This window comes from Ambystoma mexicanum, chromosome 14, assembly GCF_040938575.1.
Source record: "Ambystoma mexicanum isolate Mex_15411 chromosome 14, UKY_AmexF1_1, whole genome shotgun sequence".
Classification (NCBI taxonomy): domain Eukaryota; kingdom Metazoa; phylum Chordata; class Amphibia; order Caudata; family Ambystomatidae; genus Ambystoma; species Ambystoma mexicanum.
This window is the reverse complement of record NC_090940.1, coordinates 247,500,420-247,514,472: the sequence shown is the minus strand read 5'-3', so window position 1 is coordinate 247,514,472 and position 14,053 is coordinate 247,500,420. Positions and strand designations below refer to the sequence as shown.

The window sequence follows — 14,053 nt, the reverse complement described above, 5'->3', positions numbered from 1 at the left end:
TGATCAGAGCTGACATTGACCCGGATCTTCCTGGATGTGGGATCCGCAAAAAATGTCTTACTGGATCTCGGATCCAGCTCCACAATCCAAGTAAATCAATGTGCAATCTACATTCATTTTAGAATACTGTGGTGCATTCTGTTTAATATATACCGCCGGGATATGAACTATGGTTGCAAGCTTCAGGGGTGAAACACTTAAGCAATGGGCCCCGAGCAGGGGGGCATTACCACTTCAGGGAATGCCCTGGGGGCTATAACAAAGGCCCGGGGCATTATCTGAAGTGGTAATGCCCCCCTTGCGAGGGGCCTATTGCTATTAGTACCCAGGCCAATGAGACCGGGGTCCTAATTGTATTTTTTTTCTGTTCCGAATGCTCCGGCATGTCGGAACAGAAAATAAATATGTTCAAAAAATCGCTGCTGGGGAAGGGAAAACAAAATCCAATTTCACTTTCCAAGGTGCCCATTGAAAAAAAATAGAAAAATATAAACAATATAATATAATGGCTGCCATGGAAAGGAGAGAAGGGGCTACGTGTAGTCTCTTCTTTGTTTCCATGACGGCTTGACGCATATCGGGAGCGGACATGCTGGGGACATAAGTGTTCCCAGCGCATCCGCTCCCGAAATGGACTTCAACGAAGGTAAGTGAGGATGGGGTGCGGAGATGAAATTCTGTGGATGGGGGAGGAGGGAGAGGAGAGGGGAAACGGGACACCACTTACCTCATTCCCCGCTGGGGGATGATGGTGGCCTCCAGCTGTGAGGCTGCTCGGAGCGGGGGGATAACGGCTGGTAATGCCCCGTTCCGAGGCCTTCTCATTGGCTGAGAGGCTGACACCCCCCCCCGCTGGATACTAATTCCCCATAAGACGACTTATGGGTGTGAGTAGGTTGTATGCGAAATACCCAATTAATATTCTACTCTACAGGAAATATTGAACAAAATAAGAAACGAGGCTGTTTTCTAGGTGTTCATGATTAATCTTCTGAGGGGCTGAGAAGGAAATGTGTATTGCGGTGGGGGGTAAAATGCCAGCCCTCCCCCAGTTAGGGAGGGAACCCTGGTAAAAAAAAGTCAATTTCCAGCACTGTTTCTGGCCACATTGAAGTGACAGAGAAAGCAGTCTGGAGCTACCAACAGTGTAATGTGTGTATTTCCAAACTATTAAACAAATGCCTTCAATAAATCCATCTACACAAGCAAACACATAAACTCCCCAACCAATCCACACAAGAATTCAAAAACACACACATCCTTACTTATCCATCAACTATTCCTCACGCCTAACCACACATACACAAAACTCAAACTTTCATAATCAATTCAAAGCACAGCAACCCAATGTGCTGTAAGCATCAACACAATTTCCTTCAGTGCTCCCAAAGACACTTTCAGTCGAGATTTCTGACATAACATAACACATATCTGCCTGCCCGCCAAACCATTGACACAACAACCTGCAATCTGAATCCTCACCCATCCACTGGCCGACCCATGCAACCTCACACACAAACACACCCCCACCCACAAAAAACACATACAAAACACACACACACGAGTGCACGAATGCACACACGCAAAACCCATTGTCACGATTCAGCCACCAAGTAAATAGCCTATCCACACAACCAACCATCACATCTGACCTATCCACACATGCACTCCCACAAACTCATCCATCTGTTCAACCCTTAACTCAACCACACCTACACAAGCCCACGCATCCACCCTCTAACCCAAATATACACACGCTCTTGCAATTCAGCCAAACACTAACCAATCCACACAGAGAGGGAGAAAATGATTATTGGTAGAAACGCAGTGCCTTAATGGGCAACACACAGGTTCCTTCGCCAGGTCCTCCAAAAGTCCAAATGATAATGATGTTTTACATAGGTGCTAAAAGACATCCTAGGCAGGCAGTGTGCAGCTTCCAGCCCACCGCATGGGGAGCGCAGCAGATCGAACGAGGACAGAGGCGCTGTCTGACGCGCGTTGCAAGGAATCCCCGCCGTCCCCATGCAGCTGCCGGAAATGCAACCACAGCTGCTTGGAATAGAATTCGGCAGCGCTGATTTTTAACGCGCCTCGTCTCGTTTGGGCGCTTAGAGATTGCATGCCAGCGGCACCTTCTCTGCTATTCTCCCAGCTCCACTGAGAGGAAGCACAGGCGAGCTTTCGACTTTAGCACCCACCCCCCCTCGTAATCCCCCCACCCGACCATTCAGCAACACAAGCAGCCAGAACCCTCCGGGAGTGTTCCAGTGCGGAGCGGAGGCAGTGTTGTCCGCTGGTGAGGAAGCAGGCTGGCTCGGGAAGGGCGCGAGGAAGCCTCGCCGCGAGCCGCATGCCTCCGCCTCGGCAAGGAGATGGACGGGGAGAGATGCCCGTCAGCCCTGACACTCGAGTAAATCACCCATAAATCACGCAGCTCACCCCGGCGGGGAAGTTAACTCAGCAGTCGCAGCACCGCACAGCCCAGCTGCGCAAGGGAGCGCCGACCTGCACAGCGAGACCCCGAGCTGCTGCCATCTGCGCCACCTGGATTACCCTTTGGTTTTAATTTTTTCTTATTTTTACTGTTGAAAAGGTGTATTTTTTTCTGGTGTGCCATCGGCTTTCAACTGCACCGGAGGACCTCGGTCGCTGCTGGCTTTAAGGAGCGCCGGAGGACGGGAGGATGTGTTGCTCTCCTTATAATAAGTTGCACGGGATGTGTTGCCTTTCGGAAGAGGGGGAGCGCATTTAGCTGGATGTGGCGGTGGGCGGCACGCGGTGAAAGGTAAGCGGATTTATTCCTTGGGGGGAAAGCCGGGCACACGTCCAGTCCCTAATCGCCCCACTCTCTGTAAGTGTTCTGTTGGGATCAGCGGAAGGGGGAGTGTTAGAATCCCAGGACAGTGAAGCGATGGAGAGGCATTTGAGCATATCACACCAGGCAGTGCGCAGGACTTGGCAGGCCCTGGTCACCGTTTAAAATGGAAGTGCTGTTGATGACCGGGTTCCTCATGGTTTCTGATTTCAAGCCAAACTGCTCCATCGTTCACCCCTTAACGACAGAATTAAGCAAAGTTTAGCTATGAGCGATTTCGTTTTTTATCACTCCCCTGACTCCCCCTTCACCTTGCCGTGAGCCGTCAATAATTAAACAGCAGGATTGGGGCAGGGTGGGGAAAGGGGGGGGTGGTTTCCCCTGCTCAGATTGTGAGGATCCAACAGTGATGGTGTCACAGCATCAATGCATGGAATTGTCAAAGACCCCTTGAGATCAAGTCAAGGACCCTCGGGTACCGAAAGGTCTCCCAGCCCATCCAGCGGATCTCCCCAAACCATGCCTCGAACCATGTGCTGCTACCACAGTGTGCATGCTTAGAAACCAGTGCCACCTACTTGACTGCCCGTGGGGGCACCAGTCTACGAACAACACGTACTTGATCATGCGATTAACTGAAGGGGAGCAGCAAACAGGCCGCCAGGAAGCACGTTTCATTATTTGCATTGATGTTAACCCTACATCTGATTATTGCAGCCATTTGTGTTCTGTGAGATTGGTCATTAGAAAGTTGAGGGTCCATCAAGCCGACCAGCATGTGTAGGGGCTGCTCTGGTGTTGATGTATGTTTCCTTGCCTCTCAGAGGTTGGATTTGCATGTAGCTACTGTCAATGCTCCCTGTTTACTCTTGGCGTAGGGCAGGTGGAATACCGCCAGTCGACTAACGCCCAACTCAACCCTACCCTGCCCTGCTCATCCTGGAAACCACTGCTTCCACCGCACCATACCTGTAACACTTTGGGAGTGCTACCTCTGTACAGCACACTGTGGCTTACCCAATAGGTTTACAGTTCTTGAGAAGTACCTTCCCGCATTCTGGCAGAATAAGGGGCTGGAACATGACCAGTCTGGGCAGGTGTGTTGAAAGACCTGACCTTTGCTCCTCGAGACAGGTGGCAGCACAATGGCCCATTGGGGGTCGTATGGATATGTGCAGGAGGGAATGGGGGAAATGTTTCTAGGGAATGAGCCGCCCCATGGCTCATAAACAGAGGGGGTGGGGCTCTTTTAATCTGCCTGAGGACGTCATGAGGTTTGATTGGTTGATCCACATTTTGGAGATTGCTCTAAGAACGCCCTCATGGTTGAGCGAAATGTGATGACGTTCCTGGAAGCCTGCTTCATGCTAGAACACGACACTGCCCCGCAGGTCAAAATCCGCCAGTGGTTAAGGGTGCAGGAGGGCGTGTGCCCCGCCAGAGTTGCAGATGACTAAATGCCACTACTCTATATAAAGCAGTGGCTACCAACGGCGATATCGGTCGCCATGCTATTGCAACGAATCATTCTGCTCATCTAAGGGTGCAATAGGTTTTATTGGGCAAAGGGACATGTGGATGACAATGCACCACTTAGATTTACAATGAGACCCTGCTTCCTGGGGTGTCTCCCCATTGCAAGTCTGGGACCCCATTCTGCCCATGGAAGGGTGTGACACCTTTTACTGTCCAAACACAAAACATGGCCCTTATTTCATCATTGAAGATTTCTTTGGTGGGTTGCGGGGGTTCTGATATAAGGGTGTGCAGTGAAAAGGTCACTGGCAAAAGGCTGTTTTCACACACAAATTGCAGCAAAAAGGCAATGGTGTGATCCAGTAAAAGTGTCTCCATTATACCACACAAGGAAGCAGGGTTTGCTGGGGTGTCCAGCGCTCCCCTTGAATAGGATAATGGGTCCGGGGGCTAAAGGGGTGTCCCCCGCCTCCATTACATGGATTGCGGGGGCAGCGGAACAGCTTTGTGTTGCAATTGTTTGTGAAAACAGCCTTTCTGACTGCAAGTCTTTCACATGGATGTTATAAAAGTTATCTGCAACAAAATAGAAATATAAAAAAAAAACACTTTTTCAGTTCTTTAGAAGACCGACTGCCCATACCATACATTATTCATATGTGTTCACCTACATAGGACCTATGCAATATGATGTTGAAGTGCATGAAAGGAGACCTTATCAGGAGCCAAGCAGGGGTGGAAGCAAGCCCAAAGAGGAATAGTTGGTTCCTTCAAAAGTGGGGGCTGCTGTAGCCAAGCAGGAGTGCAAACAAGCCCATAGAAGAATACTTTAGTTGGTTCCTTCAAATAAGGGTGGCGGCTGTAGCCAAGGAGGGGAGGAAGGAAGCCCAAAGAGGAATACTTTAGTTGGTTCCTTCAAAAGTGGGTGGTGGCTGTAGCCAAGCAGGGGTGGAAAGAAGCCCAAAGAGGAATACTTTAGTTGGTTCCTTCCAAAGTGGGTGGTGGCTGTAGCTAAGCAGGGGTGGAAGCAGGCTTGGAGAGGAATACTTTTGGTTGATTCCTTCAAAAGTGGGTGGTGGCTGTATCGGTAGAATGATGACAAGGCGCACACTCTCGTTCCCAGTCAAGTTTTCCTGTTGTAGCAACAAGTTGTCTTCTCCTCCAAACGTTTTCTTGACTTCAGGGAGGCTGTGTTTCTTTTCCTTTTCAGGCGTTTCTAGTTACATTTCCTTTTCAGGTTAATTCACATTCATGTCTCTAAGGATTCTGGTACTTGTATTCTCGCACTTTTTTCAATTGCAGGTGACTGGGAAACAACTCCCTCCAAAGTACACATCTTTCCCGTGTTAGGGGGAGGGGGAAAACCATGTTTATGGCTCTATATAGTAAGGCATGAGGGCCGTGGTGCTGCAGTCTCTTGAGCCCGGGACTCCTGGAACATAGTGTTAAGAATGATGACAATGGCGCACTATGGTTCCCAGTCAAGTTTTCCTGCTGTAGCTACAAATTGTCTTCTCCTCCTAACGTTTTCTTGACTCCATCAATCATCAGGGAGGTCTGTGCAAAAAACAGTCAATGGGTGCAGGACACATGCATATGAGTCAGACTCAAAGGTTCGTTTTTGGGCAGAGACTCATTTTGTTATGAATGACCAGGGAGTGGTGGCATGGGCGACCTTGAAGGAGAGGATGAAGGGTTTGGAAGTGGATAGTAATTTTGATTGGCATCCAATACTGGGGTGATATTTTCTCACCAATCAGTGCTGGAGATTAGCCTACCCATACAGTTCAGGTCAGAACAATAGTCACAAAGTCATTCAATGCTGCTGCCATGCAGTGAACTGAAAATTGATTATGGTATTTGAGATGAGCTCCCAATAAGATCGATCCAGTTAAGGCTTGACATCATCAAAGAGAAGAAATAAATAAAAACATTGCCCAACAAGAGAATTGTTATTTATTTATTTTTGTTCAGGAATAACTGTGATGTTCAACACGATGCAGAGGGTTGGACTTTATTACTAAGATATCTCCAGATTCCTATAAAGGTTGAATTGAACAATTCAGCGTGTAACCTGGAGACATAGGTGCATTTTCCTACTGTTGATGACTGCTGTTTGTCAGTACTAAAGCTCATATAATTGAAAGTCCTTCAGGTTTTATGGCGCCCATGTATTTAATTAGAATGCCTAGAGTAATAACATGATATTGTAAACATTGTTAATCAAAAATTGGATATCATACTCCTAGATATGATCACATGCAATGTACATCATATTGAAGATTTGTATAGATTTTGGGAATCACTGAAGTCCAAGAAAAGCCATTGGGCGCTCCATGTAAAATGAGATGGACAGGCAATACAAGTATTTTTGGTGAACTGACCATGTGCAACCAAAAAGTAAATGATTAAAGCAATGAACCTAGGAGCCTTAAACACTTTTAGTTTGATGAATAGTGGAGTGAGAATTCTAGTGTGCCAAAATATGCATTAAGATTTAGAAGGGCATCCTTTATCATGCGACCTTCATTGTCCTTCAAGTGCAAGCAATCCTAAATACTCATTAGCATATTGCTGTGAGCCAGAGGGAAAACATATAGAGTGTACATTGCCTGATGAGATGTTGGGATCAAGACGAACTTGTATTTTCTGAGTGTCAGTCTTTATTTGATTGTTGGAGGGGGCAAATGTCTTACACCTTGATGGAAGACCCAGCTCAAGCACAATCACTTTCTTAGAGGCATTATCTGGTTTAGTTACAAGGGACTCTTAACTGAACTTCCACAAAATAAGCAGTTGCAGAGGCAAGCGCCTTGATGCATACATGGTTGGGATCTGTTGGCAACTATTATATGATTTTGAGAGCAGGTGCTACCAAAGGTCATCTGTTCAGATGATTTTTTATACAGAGCAAATTGCCAAACAAGGAGTTAAGTAGTCTGTGACTCCATTGGGTCCACAGTGGTGGGGAAATGGAGAATAGTATTACATTGTTTGCCAGTGACATTAAATAGATATGCTTATGGTGAGTCAGTGGCCGTTCAGCTGGGAAAGTTTATCCCGGATGGATTACTGATCCAAAAGAGATTGGGAGTGACCCATCATTTCAGGGGCATACCGAAGTGATAGTCATTACAAATGATGGCTTGTTTTATGGCTCTGAAGAGAAGAGAATAATAATATTGACTACAACATGGTGGGAGGAACTGGGATGAAGCACCACATACAAAAAAACAATGTTATAAATGTCATCATTAATATTATTTTTGTTAATTGTGATAATATTATCTCATATGTTCAACAATGGAAGGGTATCCACAACCCTAAAATACAAGGTATTGTGTGCATAAAACAATCAAGGTTTTGGCATGGAAAATGTGGCTGACACCTTTTGATCGATTCAACCAGATATATATATATCGAGATATTTAGGGGTGGAGGTGGAATGGTTGGAGGAGTGGGAGACAGATGTTGAATGGGGGAAGCCCCAATAACAGACAAAATTGAGGGGGTCAACCGTTGTCGATCAAAAAGTGTCAGCCAAATTGAACACGGCCAGGAAGAGGTTGTTGTAAACATGTATTACCAAAATACAATACCCGGAGATTGCCTTATAGACCAGTTTCTCTAGACCCTTCCTGTCATAGCTGGTTTGAGACACATGACAGAGTAGTGTGTGAAATGTGCACTCCTGAAGCCTTTGCTATATTTACTAGTGGACATGTGGGGCATATAACCTTATAATATCTGTAACTTGTCATATATCATGAACACGATGCCTTTGCAGCAATGGAGACATGGGGAACATTTCGTCAGAGTAATGACTACATGGGTACATTGTGATGGCACATGAGGACAGTGTCTGAACATGTGGACTTGTTATGAACTATGCCATTCTGCGAGGGAGACTTTAAACTGTAAATTAATATCATTGCTCAAAGAGCCATCCACTGGTTTCCAACACTACATGCAAATCTGTTCAGTGGAAGTTATCTCTGCCTCCCAGCAAACACAGTGCTGTTGAGGACCCAATTTCGAAAAAGAGGCCACAAAATATCGCATTTCAATATATTGGGTGGAAAGCATATTTGTTTAAAACATCTAACTTTCACTTTATAGTTAAAAAGAAAATACCCATGAGTTTAAAAACAGAATCCCCAAACAGTTTTTAGTTTAAAAAAGAATAGCATTAATTTATGACAATATGTACCTCTAAAACGTAATTACATCCTACTCTGCACTGTGTATAATGAAACATGTACATTTGACCTACTTATTTGTATTTTTCCAGCACTAACCTCCACATTTTCTAAATAACAAACTTGTTCCTAGAACATTTTTTTGCCAAATCCTTATTAAGCTCCCAAAAATCGATCATCTGTCTCTCAATACACACAACACATTGGGCCTAATTTACAACAACACTTTTCAGTTGGAAACTCCCATTGCAACACACTTTGCAAATCAGACCCATTATCTAATACAGACTATGGTCAGGGCTATCTTTTAATGCAAGTGAGTTTTCAGATAACCCCCATTAACACCTCTTCCTGCTCTCCTCCTAATTCCCTGCACTCGCTCTATTCTCCTCTTTTCAGGTCTGGGTGGAAGTGCTTTAGCTGTCAGTCAGCTATTCTGTAGGTACATATTAGCTAGGAGCACTGGAACTAGTCAGTGTCCCTATGACGGAGAACTAGTGCAACATGATACCAGCTCTGCTATAGCTGCAGCTGTTTTGTAGGGGTGAGTGAAGCTGTCATAGCCGGGGCGAGATTTGTTAACAATGTTTTTACACCATGTTTTGTTTCCTTCCCACTTGACTTATTTATGTTGTTTAAATGTGTGTGTTTCATTATAGTTGTGTTTGGGTTCGAAATACTCCATGATCAAAAAATATTTCATAATGATAGCTCTGAACATTGGACTTTTTCTGAAAACAAAAGTAGGACTACCTCATTGCTGGGCTCTCTAATGCTGTTGTCCTAATTTTGGGCAGCAATTTCCCCAAAATGAGAGTAGGTAGTGGAAACAAAAATAGGATTACGGCAACGTTTTGTTTTCACTACAATTCTTTAATTGCACTACTTCAAGTTAGACACTTGTATTCTGTGAGAGTTTCCTCAGCAGACAGAGCAGCTTTCAGTGTCCTCGTTTTGCAATAGTATGAAGAGATACTGACTGGTGCACATCATCCTTTAGGATGGGGAAGCGCCTGCGTGGGTCCGCCCACGCCTCCGATAATTGAGAAGAAGAAGAAGAAGAGATACTGAAACAAATGCTTTGAATCAAAGAAGGAATGAAGGACCTGCAGCAGAGTAGCCAGCCTCTCTTAAATGTAGGGCGGGAATACAATGTAGACATTTAGCAGTGTTCCACTAGATCATTTAAAATGACTTTCCTTTTTCTTTTCATAGGTGCACATGCGAATGTATATATCCCACTAATTACTGAGTAATGACATTTGGTCTTGATACATCAACTTGTCCATTTGGTAAACTCAGTGCTCTATAATGGCAAACCCCAGTACATCATAAAGAACCTGCTGTGATGTTCACACCGAACCCCATAATCAAAACAGTGAAATAAAAACCAGAGAGATAAAGGGATTCCATTCCAGCCAAACACATGCTTGCCCAGCATGGCCACATTCCTTCTGAGTTTATGATTATAAAATGGAGGCAGGTCCTCAGAAACGCAGCAATCAATGAAAGGCTGAATATTATGTCACAGGAGGAGACTTATAAAAAAAAGCCCCTGAACTCATCTAAATGCATTCACAAACACAATTCATACCTATTGGCTTTGTCAAAACTTGTTTGTACTATCTTCCATTAATTTATATCTAGCTTCATGCTTTTATAAATCCCATATATACATTTACATACACACAGTAGGGGTCATTACGACCCTGGCGCTAAGGGGTTAACGGCACCGTAAAAGGCTGCGGCGCCGTTAACCCCTTAGCGCCTTACTACGAGGTCCCTTTGCGGGACCCGACCTGAACGGCTGGTCTCGACCAGCCGTTAAAGTAGGGACTCGCAAAGGGACCTTGATGGCAATTACGGTACCGCAATTTGCGGTACCGTAATTGCCGCCTTCCCCATTCCCATAGAGCCCTATGGGGCAAAAATGGGAATGGGGAAGGGCCATGGAGAAAGGGGGAATTACCGCCCCGCCAACCTTGGAATGGGGTGGTAATTCCCCCTTTCTCCATGGCGGACTCCGGCATGGACCATGGTGCTAATAGCACCATGGTTTAGCGCCGGAGTCCTAATGAGGGCCAGTGTATTTTAGGTTACATTAAATTTGATATGGGAAAATGCAAACATGTTTTACAAAAATGCAAAAACTCTGTAACTTCTGTTCCTGTTCATGAAAGTCTGCCAAATGTGTCATGCAACACATTCGGAACTCCTGTCAAATTTCCCAATGTTATGTCAAGACTTTCCTACGTAAAATGTTTGCAAAAAAACTGGTTTGCGTTGGGATTCCATAGAGTCTAAAAAGGGAACTATTTGGCACACAACATCTCAAAATGGTCGTCTTGAATTTTCCAGATTGTTTACATGCACCTAGGTGTAGTAATGGATGCCAGCATAATATTTAAAATCAGATTAGCCAAACTCAAGTGATTCACCTTTTAAGAGCATACCAATGTATTACTATTGCTAGATGTGCAAACAAGTGTGGTGGTTGAAAAGGAATGCAGACTAGCATACTACACACATACAATTATCAGTAGCCCCAAGTGACACACTCATGCACTCAGACATTAAATCATGCACCATTTGGAGGGACAACATTTATTGGAAATATACTGCAAAACGAAAAGAAAATCTGCAAAATGTGTGAGATGGACTGCCACACTAAACACCCTGCAAGGACGCAATATATGTGCAGTATGGTCAGCGGGCCATAAAAGCATGAAAAACATTCCACTAAAGAGACAACACCATTCATAACCCCAATACAAACACAGCTACCCCCGCACACACAGCCACATACACAATAATTAAGATTATATGCCAAACCCAATGACAATCTGTTAGCTTAACTCGCACAAAAGTCGCACACTACTCTCTTAAAAATAATACAAAATCAGCTGGAAAAATATATTTTTTTAAATAAAGTTAAACTTACTTATTATGAAAATGTAAAACCTAGCACATAAAATAACAATAAGTTACAGACATTTTTCTTTGAGCCTTAACTCACCCTTACAATTTACAAGTAAAAAAGTAACATCAACACATCTTTGCAACATACACCAACAACAAAACAACATACATAGAAAACAAACAATGCATTCTAAAACACCCTAAATAAGCCATTTAAATAAATAGGAATAATATACATCTTGTATTAAATTAGCTCGAAATGCATATCCACAATTACAACTTACATTAAAATGTACTTAATACATACACCCACAATTTCTAAGATAATTAGCTATCAACAGCATATACTCTGACTTTGCACTTTTACCCACGTCATACCAAAAACAACTAACATTCACAAGCAAAGAAAAACCCACATAAAACATCAGTAAACAAACTAAACACAAAATACTATTAACAAATTAATACATTATCAACAATACAAAACAAGAGGTTTCAATTTCAGAAATGTTGGTTTTATTTTATTTTTAGATTTAAAAAATATGTTTAACCTAATAATATTGGCTTTCCCAGCGTTATTCGAGATATATATACATACATAAATTGCAAACTCATCCTGAAGCGTCTTGAGTCCACATTGATTGTTAGATTTAATAGTAAATTAACTTCTGGAGTAAATACAGCAGAAGGGTATCATGTCTTTCTATTAATCACTATAATCGTATTACATTTTCAGACTGTTTTCATATATTTTGATGAATTTGTGAATTTCTTTTATAGCGGTTCCTCAATTAATCAAATGCTGTTCTTTTCTGCCGTGAATATTTTCCTTTCAATTTTCTTTTCAGAATGACATTTTATCATATGCCTGTAAGAGGATTCAATTCAGCACTACAGCCAAGTTAACGCCTAGTCTAGAATACTGAATGAAAACCCTTATTGATATATCTTTAGGTCCAGTTCATGCGTTCTGGATGACTACCCTTGTATAACACCCCTCTCTTGGAATCCCCCTGACCCCACTGAGCCAAGAAGTAATTCTGTTTTGCAAGTTTAAAAGGTTTATTTGATAAATTAAAATATATATCACACTTTTTAATAAATTAATAATTGAATATCACACTTAATCTGATATGGTAAATATTAACAACGGAGAATCTGGCACTAGCACACTTCTTTAATCACTAATGAGTTGGCATGAAATGGATAAGGTAGCACACTGGTAAATAGGAACAAAAGTATAATGTGGTAGAGGATGCTTTATGTAGGCTCAGGTGGATGCAATATTCAATGAATGCAGTACAGAAAATACGCAATATGATTTCAACCAAACAATGTAATCACTTTTCTCTGGCTACTCCCCTCCCCCCCTTGATGCAAGGCAAGGAAATGGAAGGAAAACACACAGTTCTCAGAAATGCAATCAACTGTAATTCAGTTCAATCCAGCAAGCTTAAACAGAAGTTTGAAAACACAGGCAAATGCTTTGATAGGTGCTAGCAATGAATGAGAAATATGCTGGAAACGCTCTTAATTCCCTTTTAGAGGTTCAGGATGAGTGGTATCTAGTTAATATTAGTCCAGGCTCACACTAGCAATGATGCAGGGATAGTTAGCAGGTTAAACGAATTTCTGGCAAATGAAATCAGGCAGCAGCAGTTTTTTTACATGTGAAGAAATTGCAAATCGCGGCAAAATTCGCGGATGCGCCGAGCGCTATTACAAAGGAACCGCAAGGACTATCTCTACCGTTTTGGGGTCCTAGGAAAGCCTAGGATCTCAGGTTCCAAATGAAAGTTATTGCAAGTCTCTAGCCCAAACGGTTGCGGAGATATGAGCAATTTAGTAAAGGTCGTTTTTGGTTTTGCCAATTTTAAACGCACACTTTTTCAAAATGACAAATTTTACTAGAAATGACAGGTGACAGCTAGGAGGCAGTTCTACTTAGGTTAAATAGATTGAATTAGATGAATTTAAACTAAGAGATTGGTTCTGAGTTTTGCTAAGTACTCACAAGAGATTTTGAACAGGAAAGCGACTTGGTCACGATCTTCAGTCTGGTCAGGTCTTTCCGGATTCTGCTCACAGCGCCTGGTCTGGTCTCGGCTAGGCACAGCACTGCTTTCTCTCTGGTCTGGTCTCTGCTAGGCACAGCACTGCTTTCTCTCTGGTCTGGTCTCTGCTAGGCACAGCACTGCTTTCTCTCTGGTCTGGTCTCTGCTAGGCACAGCACTGCTTTCTCTCTGGTCTGGTCTCTGCTAGGCACAGCACTGCTTTCTCTCTGGTCTGGTCTCTGCTCTGGATAGATTGAAGTCTCTAGTTTGGCTTTCTGGAGTTTGATGGAGGTAAGTATGGATTTTTCCGGCAGGGCTTCCAGCGGCAGATGAAATTGAATGTCTCTATGTGTCCTGACTCTCTGCTTTTATCTGTTTCTTGAGAATGGGTGTGTGTGTTGCATCACTAGACTTGCCCCTCTCATTCGTCATTGGTCAGGCTTCCATTCCTCCGCTTGATTGGCAAACTGAACTGTGAGTCAGATTGATGTCATTTTATGATCTCTTGAAACAACCTCCCTTGTCATCTGTGCACCCAAATATATATATGATCAAAATCCATACTTCAGAGTTACACAGTTGTTTGA

At 43.4% G+C, this 14,053-nt stretch overlaps 1 protein-coding gene across 7 annotated transcripts in view; it reads left to right on the top strand.

Annotated features, from left to right (window-relative positions):
* The first annotated feature begins 1,793 nt into the window (after positions 1 to 1,793).
* Positions 1,794 to 14,053, top strand: part of TMEM121 (transmembrane protein 121) — a 1,343,088-nt gene continuing 1,330,828 nt past the window's right edge. For all 7 annotated transcript variants that reach the window (XM_069637384.1, XM_069637379.1, XM_069637381.1 and 4 more), the window contains exon 1: positions 1,794 to 2,788. The gene's annotated coding sequence lies outside the window, so the exon portion shown is untranslated. The remainder of the gene's footprint in view (positions 2,789 to 14,053) is intronic.